This window comes from Bombina bombina, chromosome 10 (genome assembly GCF_027579735.1).
Source record: "Bombina bombina isolate aBomBom1 chromosome 10, aBomBom1.pri, whole genome shotgun sequence".
Classification (NCBI taxonomy): domain Eukaryota; kingdom Metazoa; phylum Chordata; class Amphibia; order Anura; family Bombinatoridae; genus Bombina; species Bombina bombina.
This window is the reverse complement of record NC_069508.1, coordinates 25,353,127-25,365,730: the sequence shown is the minus strand read 5'-3', so window position 1 is coordinate 25,365,730 and position 12,604 is coordinate 25,353,127. Positions and strand designations below refer to the sequence as shown.

At 41.8% G+C, this 12,604-nt stretch overlaps 1 long non-coding RNA gene across 1 annotated transcript in view; it reads left to right on the top strand.

Moving 5' to 3' along the window:
• The window catches only part of LOC128641286 (uncharacterized), a 91,394-nt gene extending 79,692 nt beyond the window's left edge, over positions 1–11,702 (top strand). Inside the window, exon 3 of the long non-coding RNA XR_008399467.1 lies at positions 11,506–11,702. This is a non-coding gene — a long non-coding RNA (uncharacterized LOC128641286). The remainder of the gene's footprint in view (positions 1–11,505) is intronic.
• The last annotated feature ends 902 nt before the right edge of the window (positions 11,703–12,604 follow it).

The window sequence follows — 12,604 nt, the reverse complement described above, 5'->3', positions numbered from 1 at the left end:
GCAGCTGGCATCCCTAGCAGGAACACAAGCTAATGTGCCAAAGTATTTTGTGGGGGCAGCTGACATTTCTAGCAGGAACACAAGCTAAGGTGCCATAGTATTTTTGTGGGGGGCAGCTGACATCTCTAGTAGGAACACAAGCTAATGTGCCATATTATTATTATTATCGGTTATTTGTAGAGCGCCAACAGATTCCGCAGCGCTATTAACAAAGGCGGAGTACAAAAAAATAAAAAAAAAAATAAAATAAATAATAATAAATAAATAAATAAATAAAAATAAAATAAACAGTTATAGGGATCAAATGGGTAGAGGGCCCTGCCAAGAGTTGCACTGTTGTAGTCAGCTCTTGAGAAGGTGATCAACAAACAGCTGGACTCTTAAGCTTACATGCTAGGGGGGATCACGGGATAGCAATGGAGGAGAGGAACTGGTATAGAGTAAGGTTAGCGTAGGTTGTATGCATCCCTGAACAGTAGAGTCTTTAGGGAGCACTTGAAGCTTTTAAAACTAGAAGAGAGTCTTGTGGAGCGAGGCAGAGAGTTCCACAAGATGGGAGCCAGTCTGGAGAAGTCCTGTAAACGGGAGTGTGATGAGGTGACAAGAGAGGAGGAGAGTAGGAGGTCTTGAGCAGAGCGAAGGGGACGGGAAGGAGAGTATCTGGAGACAAGATCAGAGATATAGGGGGGAGCAGTGCAGTTGAGGGCTTTGTATGTCAGAGTGAGAATTTTGTGTTTGATCCTAGAGGCAAGAGGAAGCCAGTGAAGAGATTGGCAGAGAGGTGCAGCAGATGATGAGCGACTTGTAAGGAAGATGAGTCTGGCAGAGGCATTCATTAGGGATTGTAAAGGAGCTAGGCGGTAGGTGGGGAGACCAGAGAGGACAGAGTTGCAGTAATCGAGGCGGGAGAGGATGAGAGAGTGGATTAAAATCTTAGTTGTGTCTTGTGTAAGGAAGTGTCTAATTTTAGAGATGTTTTTAAGGTGGAAGCGGCAGGCTTTAGCCAAAGTCTGAATGTGAGGAGTGAAAGAAAGATCTGAGTCAAATGTGACCCCGAGACATCGGGCATGCGGGGTAGGGGTAATGATGGAGTTGTCGACAGTTATAGAGAGATTGGGGGTGGAGAGTTTTGAAGAAGGGGGGAAAATAAGGAGCTCAGTTTTGGAGAGATTTAGCTTGAGGTAGTGAGAGGACATCCAGTTGGAGATGTGAGAAAGACAGTTAGTGACACGGGTTAGCAAGGAAGGAGAAAGTTCTGGTGCAGAGAAGTAGATTTGGGTGTCGTCGGCATACAAATGATATTGTAAACCATGGGACTTTATTAGGGAACCTAGTGATGACGTGTAGATTGAGAAGAGAAGGGGACCGAGAACAGGGCCTTGCGGTACTCTGACAGAAAGTGGTGACGGGGCAGAGGAGGCCCCAGAGAAGGCTACACTAAAGGTACGGTTTGACAGGTAGGAAGAGAGCCACGAGAGGGCTGTGTCACATATGCCGAAGGATTGGAGGGTTTGGAGCAAGAGAGGGTGGTCAACAGTGTCAAAGGCTGCGGACAGATCAAGGAGAATAAGCAGAGAGAAGTGGCCTTTTGATTTTGCTGTAAGTAGGTCATTGGTAACCTTAACAATTGCTGTTTCTGTGGAGTGATGGGGACGAAATCCAGATTGCAATGGGTCAAGAAGGGAGTTTATTGTAAGGAAATGGGAAAGGCGTGCATAAGCTAGTTTTTCGAGAAGCTTTGATACAAGAGGGAGGAGGGAAATAGGGCGGTAGTTGGATGGGGAGGTAGGATCAAGGGAAGGTTTTTTGAGGATAGGTGTGACCAGTGCATGTGGGGGCAGTAGGCATCCCTAGCAGGAACACAAGATAAGGTGCCATAGTATTTTGTGGGGGTCAGTAGGCATCCCTAGCAGGAACACAAGCTAAGGTGCCATAGTATTTTTTGGGGGGCAGCTAACATATCTAGCAGGAACACAAGCTAAGGTACCATAGTATTTTGTGTGGGGCAACTGACATCTCTAGCAGGAGCACAAGCTAAGGTACCATAGTATTTTGTGAGGAGCAGCTGACATCTCTAGCAGGAGCACAAGCTAAGGTGCCATAGTATTTTGTGGGGGCAGTAGGCACCCCTAGAAGGAACACACGCTAAGGTGCCATAGTATTTTGTGGGGGGCAGCTGACATCTCTAGCAGGAGCACAAGCTAAGGTGCCATAGTATTTTTTTTGGGGGGGGGGGCAGCTGATATATCTAGCAGGAGCACAAGCTAAGGTGCCATAGTATTTTGTGGGGGGCAGCTGACATCTCTAGAAGGAACACAAGCTAAGGTGCCATAGTATTTTGTGTGGGGGGCAGCTGGCATCCCTAGCAGGAACACAAGCCAAATGTGCCATAGTATTTTGTGGGGGCAGCTGACATCTCTAGCAGGAACACAATCTAAGGTACCATAGTATTTTTGTGGGGGGCAACTGACATCTCTAGTAGGAACACAAGCTAAGGTGCCATAGTATTTTGTGGGGGGCAGTAGGCATCCCTAGCAGGAACACAATTTAAGGTGCTATAGTATTTTTTGGGGGGGCAGCTAACATATCGAGCAGGAACACAAGCTAAGGTGCCATAGTATTTTGTGGGGGGGGGGCAGCTAACATATCTAGCAGGAACACAAGCTAAGGTGCCATAGTAATTTTGGGGGGGCAGCTATCATATCTAGCAGGAACACAAGCTAAGGTGCCATAGTATTTTGTGGGGGCAGCTGACATCTCTAGCAGGAGCACAAGCTAAGGTGCCATAGTATTTTGTGGGGGCAGCTGACATCTCTAGCAGGAACACAAGCTAAGGTGCCATAGTAATTTGTGTGGGGGGGGTAGCTGACATCTCTAGCAGGAGCACAAGCTAAGGTGCCATAGTATTTTGAGGGGGGCAGCTGACATCTCTAGCAGGAACACAAGCTAAGGTGCCATAGTATTTTGTGGGGGCAGCTGACATCTTTAGCAGGAGCACAAGCTAAGGTGCCATAGTATTTTGTGGGGGCAGCTGACATCTCTAGCAGGAACACAAGCTGAAGTGCCATAGTATTTTTTTTGGGGGGGGGCAGCTGACATATCTAGCAGGAGCACAAGCTAAGGTGCCATAGTATTTTGGGGGGGGGCAGCTGACATCTCTAGAAGGAACACAAGCTAAGGTGCCATAGTATTTTGTGTGGGGGGCAGCTGGCATCCCTAGCAGGAACACAAGCCAATGTGCCATAGTATTTTGTGGGGGCAGCTGACATCTCTAGCAGGAGCACAATCTAAGGTACCATAGTATTTTTGTGGGGGGCAGCTGACATCTCTAGCAGGAACACAAGCTAAGGTGCCATAGTATTTTGTGGGGGGCAGTAGGCATCCCTAGCAGGAACACAAGCTAAGGTGCCATAGTATTTTGTGGGGGTCAGTAGGCATCCCTAGCAGGAACACAAGTTAAGGTGCCATAGTATTTTTTTGGGGGGCAGCTAACATATCTAGCAGGAACACAAGCTAAGGTGCCATAGTATTTTGTGGGGGGGGGGCAGCTATCATATCTAGCAGGAACACAAGCTAAGGTGCCATAGTATTTTTGGGGGGGCAGCTAACATCTCTAGCAGGAGCACAAGCTAAGGTGCCATAGTATTTTGTGGGGGCAGCTGACATCTCTAGCAGGAACACAAGCTAAGGTGCCATAGTAATTTGTGGGGGGGGGGGGCAGCTGACATCTCTAGCAGGAGCACAAGCAAAGGTGCCATAGTATTTTGAGGGGGGCAGCTGACATCTCTAGCAGGAACACAAGCTAAGGTGCCATAGTATTTTGTGGGGGCAGCTGACATCTCTAGCAGGAGCACAAGCTAAGGTGCCATAGTATTTTGTGGGGGCAGCTGACATCTCTAGCAGGAACACAAGCTAAGGTGCCATAGTAATTTGTGTGGGGGGGGCAGCTGACATCTCTAGCAGGAGCACAAGCTAAGGTGCCATAGTATTTTGAGGGGGGCAGCTGACATCTCTAGCAGGAACACAAGCTAAGGTGCCATAGTAATTTGGGGGGGGGGCAGCTGACATCTCTAGCAGGAGCACAAGCTAAGGTGCCATAGTATTTTGAGGGGGGCAGCTGACATTTCTAGCAGGAACACAAGCTAAGGTGCCATAGTATTTTGTGGGCGCAGCTGACATCTCTAGCAGGAACACAAGCTAAGGTGCCATAGTATTTTGCTCTCCCTACTGAAAATAGCATAATTTAGCAGGAATGTAATTATTTCTCTGATGGGCAGCACTAATAGCAGTAAAGCATGGATATAAACAATTCTCATTCATACTAACAAGCAGCTGTCATACACTATTATATAATGTGCAGGGTTCAGTTCTTCTTCATGCGATGACATGCAAACTGACAAGATGACTTGACCTGCAAACACACGTGAGCGAACAGCAGGTAACATGCAATCTGCCTCTAATGGAGTGTGAAATACACCGCAGTGCACACCTCTGGTGTCCATTTAAGTAGCAATAAAGAGTGAATTGACAAAGCTGTACTAAGCAATGCTGACAGTATACTGAGGATAGTTTAGAATCACATTCACATTTTATAGTCTAAAAAACAGAACATCATTCTCTCAGACTGGATTCAATAAAAGGGACATAAAAGTATTTTATGTACTACATAATGTAAATAATCAACTAAGCACTGCAATGCAAGAGATCTAGATATAAATGGAATGTTTATAAACATTTAAACCAAAGTTTTGCAGTCCAGGAACACACCGATTGAAAAACCGTTTGCATATGTTTTTCGTATCTCAACAGCTGTAGCCTATTACAGACACATATACAGTACATGAGCTACTGCACTGATGATTTACTTTGAAGAATGTTGCAGGGTGTGTATGACAGCAGTGTTTTCAACAATGTTTGTAATAATAACATACATAGTGCACAAAACATGTGCACGTGCCTGAGATACCTCAGTATGGAAATGAGCTACATTTCAGCAAGGAGACCAAAATAAATATTGTAGGATTTTTTTAGAGTTTTCTTTTGCAATTGAACTCTCTGGGGCCGAATTATCAAGCTCTGTATGGGGCTTGATGCCCGTTTTCGCGCGAGCCTTCAGGCTCACCGGAAACAGAAGTTGTATGTACTCAATAAAACAGCAACTGCTTTGGAGTTTCAGTGCTCGTGAAGACAGGGAATCTGCCAGTTCCCCCAGTCACATATAAACAGTACAAATGTCCACAGCACTGTTAATTCTTTTATCTCTTTATTGTACACACATAGAAAAAAGCGATGTTTCCAGTCTAATGACTCTTATTCACATGAATAGGAGTCAGACTCGAAACGTCGCTTTTTTCTGTGTGTGTACAATAAAGAGATAAAAGAATTAACAGTGCTGTGGACATTTGTACGGAAACAGAAGTTATGTAGCAGCGGTCTAAAGATCGCTGCTCCATAACTGTTCCGCCTGCTCTGAGGCTGCGGACAGAAATCAACCTGAACGAATACGATCGGGTTTATTGACACCCCCCTGCTAGCGTGAATCTGCAGGGAGCGGCATTGCACCAGCAGTTCACAAGAACTGCCAGTGCAATGATAAATGCGACAGCGTATACTGTCTGCATTTATCAATGTGCATCGTATCATGTCCGCTCTATCTGAATAATTACAGTTTATGTCCTATCATGAAGTGACTCGGCTTAAACCAACCTGTCCTGCAACAACTTGCAATCCATTTAAATGTAATAATTGTCCTTGTCCAAACTGAACTGATAACAAACGACAACGACATATGTTCACTGTCAACTAAAATATCTCTTGTTGGGATTATGATGTCTAAATTTGCAACTCGGTATATAAAGAGCATGTGACTTGAAATCCCGATCTTGTGTTTATTGGATTTTCTAAATTGATTCCAAGACAATGTTTTGTGGACAGCTGATTTGCTTTAACCCTTTGATGACAGGGTTAATTGGTCTACATCGGAACAACGTTCCAATGTAAACAAATTCAATGATGGGATCGTGCATGCGATTCCGAGGTTTCAATGATGGGTCTGGTCAGGTGGGCGTCCCTATGATGCTAGACACGCCTTCAAGACCGCAATTCCATTCTGGAAGTGCAGTTGGAATTAAGGCAACCAAACGGCTAGGATGTTCCACCATGCCGTCCTAACAGCGCTAAAGCCCAGCGCAGTAAAAAGTAAAAGGTTCATTCTACTAGCAAATCAACTTTTTTTTGTAGCAAAACTGACTTGAGCCAAGTTAGGCCACTAGGAATAGTACTTTGAGGTGTGGCAGTTCCGTGCACCATGACACAAAATATAGCAAAAGGTTTTATTTATTTTCTAATACAGAAGAAAGTGATTATTAATACCTTAATGACCGCAATGTACCATTAAGGGTTTCCTTATTAATGCAGCATTCGCGGGACAGCGCTATTATACCCTCCCTCCTCGTCATAGCTTTTTTCTTCCAGTACTGTGTTTAACCACAAAAATCCCCTTATGGAGTAGGTGCAGCAAAATTAAAACCACTTCTAGACAGCTGTTTATTGCCTAGATGGCTATAAAAATTGGCTATACAATAATTAATTGGCTATACAATCATTTTTATAAAATGGAGGATTTTAATATTATGTTTTTATCTCCATCATAAATTAAATGCATATTGCATTGTACTCTGGATAAAAGGATCGTCATTATTCTAACTTCTTTATCAGTGGGCTAGTTTTTTGGCTAAATATTTTTTTTTAAAAAAGTTTTTTAAACTGTTACTAAACCGTTAACCCCTTCATGACGGGGCAAATGGTAATGATTGGAACAATCGCAAACGCGACCATGTGATTCCAACACATTGGATCCTGGGGGACTGCCTACGATGCTAGGCACGTCCCCTAGGTGAATCTTGAAGTTAGGCAAAGTATGCAGGATGCCAAAAAAAGTAGGGCGTTCCATGCTGTTCTAACGGCGTTAAAGCCTAGTTCCTTTAGGACGGCATGGAAAGTCCTAAGGGCGTCAAGGGGTTAAGGATAACCTGCAATCCTAGAACACATCTATCCTAAAAGCATCTGCAGAACGTGCAATCAGATGACTAGAAGAATAGAAAATAATTTCTATGGAAACAAAGATATTTTACAATAAACTCATATTAGATTTATTGAAGACTAAATTGTTTTAGAAAGGATAGGCAATAATGACATTGTGCCTGTGTATGAGCTGAGATCTATGATTCCCTAATGGTTAAATCCGCAGGAGCACAATAAAGTTTGGCTTTCTATACAGGGAGTGCAGAATTATTAGGCAAATGAGTATTTTGACCACATCATCCTCTTTATGCATGTTGTCTTACTCCAAGCTGTATAGGCTCGAAAGCCTACTACCAATTAAGCATATTAGGTGATGTGCATCTCTGTATCTAATGACATCAACACCCTATATCAGGTGTGCATAATTATTAGGCAACTTCCTTTCCTTTGGCAAAATGGGTCAAAAGAAGGACTTGACAGGCTCAGAAAAGTCAAAAATAGTGAGATATCTTGCAGAGGGATGCAGCACTCTTAAAATTGCAAAGCTTCTGAAGCGTGATCATCGAACAATCAAGCGTTTCATTCAAAATAGTCAACAGGGTCGCAAGAAGTGTGTGGAAAAACCAAGGCGCAAAATAACTGCCCATGAACTGAGAAAAGTGAAGCGTGCAGCTGCCAAGATGCCACTTGCCACCGGTTTGGCCATATTTCAGAGCTGCAACATCACTAGAGTGCCCAAAAGCACAAGGTGTGCAATACTCAGAGACATGGCCAAGGTAAGAAAGGCTGAAAGACGACCACCACTGAACAAGACACACAAGCTGAAACGTCAAGACTGGGCCAAGAAATATCTCAAGACTGATTTTTCTAAGGTTTTATGGACTGATGAAATGAGAGTGAGTCTTGATGGGCCAGATGGATGAGCCTGTGGCTGGATTGGTAAAGGGCAGAGAGCTCCAGTCCGACTCAGACGCCAGCAAGGTGGAGGTGGAGTGCTGGTTTGGGCTGGTATCATCAAAGATGAGCTTGTGGGGCCTTTTCGGGTTGAGGATGGAGTCAAGCTCAACTCCCAGTCCTACTGCCAGTTTCTGGAAGACACCTTCTTCAAGCAGTGGTACAGGAAGAAGTCTGCATCCTTCAAGAAAAACATGATTTTCATGCAGGACAATGCTCCATCACACGCGTCCAAGTACTCCACAGCGTGGCTGGCAAGAAAGGGTATAAAAGAAGAAAATCTAATGACATGGCCTCCTTGTTCACCTGATCTGAACCCCATTGAGAACCTGTGGTCCATCATCAAATGTGAGATTTACAAGGAGGGAAAACAGTACACCTCTCTGAACAGTGTCTGGGAGGCTGTGGTTGCACGCAATGTTGATGGTGAACAGATCAAAACACTGACAGAATCCATGGATGGCAGGCTTTTGAGTGTCCTTGCAAAGAAAGGTGGCTATATTGGTCACTGATTTGTTTTTGTTTTGTTTTTGAATGTCAGAAATGTATATTTGTGAATGTTGAGATGTTATATTGGTTTCACTGGTAAAAATAAATAATTGAAATGGGTATATATTTGTTTTTTGTTAAGTTGCCTAATAATTATGCACAGTAATAGTCACCTGCACACACAGATATCCCCCTAAAATAGCTATAACTAAAAACAAACTAAAAACTACTTCCAAAACTATTCAGCTTTGATATTAATGAGTTTTTTGGGTTCATTGAGAACATGGTTGTTGTTCAATAATAAAATTAATCCTCAAAAATACAACTTGCCTAATAATTCTGCACTCCCTGTATGTGCACTGGTGACAGATTATTAGAGAACTTGAAGAAGTCTGAGGAATACAGATTTCCGATCCTTAGACAAATAAACAAATCATATGACAATAATATTGAGATTGTTTTTTCTTGGTGCAAACCCAGGCCAAACGTGTTTTTTCTCTCATATTGCCAGAATGCCATCATTGCATGATTTCAGTCATTCACATTTCTGGTGTGGACAATTGAGAAGTGGACTTCCTCTTTCATCAGTATCTTCTCCCTTGTGAATGGCCCTTCAATGAGAAGGTATTCAACCAGATTGGTGAAGGCCAGACATAGACCTCATGGGCGTTTGCCTGTATTTGTACAAGATCCTGAGATCCACAAGCGACTCCAATAGATGCACTAATTGTTCCCTGGTCACTCAATCCGATTTACATCTTTTCTCCTTTTGTTTTACTATCCAGAATGAGAGCCAGGATAAACAGGAAAGAGCCTCAGTGAGTCAGATCTAGTACAAGTGTCCTCCAGCCAGCGGGGTTTTCAGGAAGGATCTTCTCTCATGAGGACCCTTCTTCCATCAAGATCTAAAATCTTTCAATTTTGACATCTTAGCGATTGAACACCTGATTTTGTCTTATAGAAGATTTTGAGACTTCCTAGACATTCAAGCCTTTGGTCGGGATAAGAACAGTTATCAGGCCTACTTCCCCATCATGGAACATTTGCTGGAAATGAAATCAGGTGATCACATCATGAGGGACAGCCTACACTGCTAAGCACACCCCGGTCCGATTTTTCATTAGCAAAAAGGAGGCGGCTGCAGTACGTCATATAAGGTAGGATGTCCCATGCCATCCTCACAGTGTTAAAGTCCAGCACTAGGACGGCATGGAATGTCCCAACAGCGCGAAGGGGTTAATATTACCTATGTAATACAGAAAATGGTGTTATAGAGTCTGAATTCAGAAAATTTATTATGACTGGTCATAGGACAGATGTCATGTCCTGCTACTATTCAGTGAGCCCCATATAGCGCACTATCACTGCATAAAAACAATATAACATTATTGGAAGTATACCTCTTTCCTTCCAATTATGGTTTGTAGTACATTAGTATGACCAGCTGGTGGTGCTGCTTCACAGATTTTGGACATTTGTTAAACGAGGGAAAAAGATACAGCAAGTAAAATTACTCTCATTCTATTAAAGGCCAGTAAGGTTTGCAACAGTGTTTTTTTTTCTTTTTTCAGAAACATAATTCAGTTCAGAAATATTCTCAAATATATTTCCCAACATAAAACCATTGTCTAATAATAATTTATTTACATTTTCAGCGTTAAGGAAAAAAACTAAATATTTCAGGGTACAAATACCTGATAATAATAATACGATTTGAGAGAAGTTATTGGGGACCTGAATATAATTTACTTAATGCTAAAATATGACAAAAATAACAAAAAATGACAGTAAGTTCACTGAGTTATGTTATGACTGTATATTAAAATGATTATTAGAAAATAGTAATTATATAGTGAATTGAAGATTTAAGATTGGTGAGGAACAACGTTTACATTATTTTTGTAGGTACATTAAACGGACAGGAAACCCCAAAATTTTATTTTATGATTCGAATAGAACAGACCTTGCAATTCACTTCTTTTATCAAATTTACTTCATTCTCTTGTTATCCTTTGCTAAAGGAACAGCATTGCACTACTGGCAGCAACATGAACACATCTAGTCAGCCAATCACTAGCGACACATGTGTGCAGGCACCAATCAGCAGCTAGCTCCCACTAGTGTAGGATATGTGCATATTATTTTTCAACAAGGGATACCAAGAGAACAAAGCACATTTGATATTTGAAGTAAATTTAAAAGTGTCTTAAAATGTTATGCTATATCATTTATCATATATTTAATTTTGACTTTCCTATCCCTTTAAGCAAGGTCACTTAAAGGGACATGGAACCCAATTGTTTTCTTTTATGACTCAGACAGAGCAGCAATTTTAAGCAACTTTCTAATTTACGCCTATTATCAATTTTTCTTCATTCTCTTGGTATCTTTATTTGAAAAGCAGGAATGTAAGCTTAAAAGCCGGCCTATATTTGGTTTATATTTATATTAATATGAATTGATTTTGTAACTAAAGACTGCAAGTTTTTAACTGTTTAAAGGAACAGTCAAGGCAAAATTAATCTTTATAATTCAGATAGAGAATACAATTTTCCAGTTTACTTCTATAACCTATCTTGCATCATTCTCTGGCTATCCTTTGCTGGAAAGCATACCAAGGTATGCTCAGGAGCAACAATGTGCTACTGGGATCTAGCTGTTTATTGGTGGGTGCACAAATATGTATCTTGTCATTGGCTAACATGATGTGCTCAGCTATCTGCCAGTAGTGCATTGCTGCTTCTTCAACAAAGGATAGCAAGATTATTAAACACATTTTTAGAATAGAAATACATTTAAAGATATTTCAATTGTAGGTTCTATCTGAATCAAGAAACATACATTTTGGGTTTTGTGTATGGCTGAATGAGTGTTTTGATTGTTCTACTTAGCTGAACAACAACTGCATCACATGTATTTATATATTACAAACTAGGGCTGCACGATTAATCGCGGATGCGGTTTTAAACCGCGATTAATAGCCGCAGTTTAAAAACCGCAAGAGTACGCAATTTAATTTTTTTTTTTTTAAATCTTCAGATCATCCTGAAAACGGAGGCGGGGAGGAAGACCAGTGTGCGGCCGTGGGAGGACCTGAGAATGCCCGCGAAACGGCCATATTGGAAGAGATTGAAGAGTGTGTGGGAGTCATCTGGGAGTGGTTAAGCGGTAGTGTGGGGGTGGTCAGGCGGTGGGACAGCTAAGTTGTGAGCAATAAAGTGAGTATTGTACAAATACTTCATAGTGCCTTACTGAGCGCCAACAGATTCCCCAGCGCTATAAACATAGGCGGTATATGAGGTAACATTTATAGGGATCAAATGGGTAGAGGGTCCTGCCGAGAGTCGCACTGTTGTAGTCAGCTCTTAGGGTGATCTACAAACAGTTGGGATCTTAGGCTTACATGCTAAGGGGATTCATGGCGGAAAGTAATAGAGAAGAGGAACTGGTATAAAGAAAGGTTAATGTAGGTTGTATGCATCCCTGAACAGTAGAGTCTTTAGGGAGCGCTTGAAGTTTTCAAAACTAGGGGAGAGTCTTGTGGAGCGAGGCAGAGAGCTCCACAAGATGGGAGCCAGTCTGGAGAAAATCTATATGTCAAAATGGGTTCTACGTCTATAGCATACGTCTTAGAGCATACGTCTTAGAGCATACATCCCAAAAACCTATTTTGACCTTGATTGTTTTTGAGTATATTGCAATTTTTGTGCCTTTGTATTGGTCCTCCTGTAGACTAATAATGTTTTATTTGTTCACTGTTAACATAAAACTTTAATATTGTTATTCAAAGTTAAAGGGATATGAAACCCAATTTTTTTCTTTAATAATTCAGATAGAGCAGCAATTTTAAGCAACTTTCTAATAAACACCTATTATTACATTTTCTTCATTCTCTTGGTATCTTTATTTGAAAAGCAGGAATGTAAAGCTTAGGGGCCGGACCATTTTTGACCCCGCACCTGGGTAGCGCTTGCTGTTTGGTGACTAAATATAGAGAATGAAAAAAAAATGATAATAGAAGTAAATTAGAAAGTTGCTTAAAATTGCTGCTCCGATTAATGAAAGAAAAAAAACATAATTTATGCTTACCTGATAAATTCCTTTCTTCTGTAGTGTGATCAGTCCACGGGTCATCATT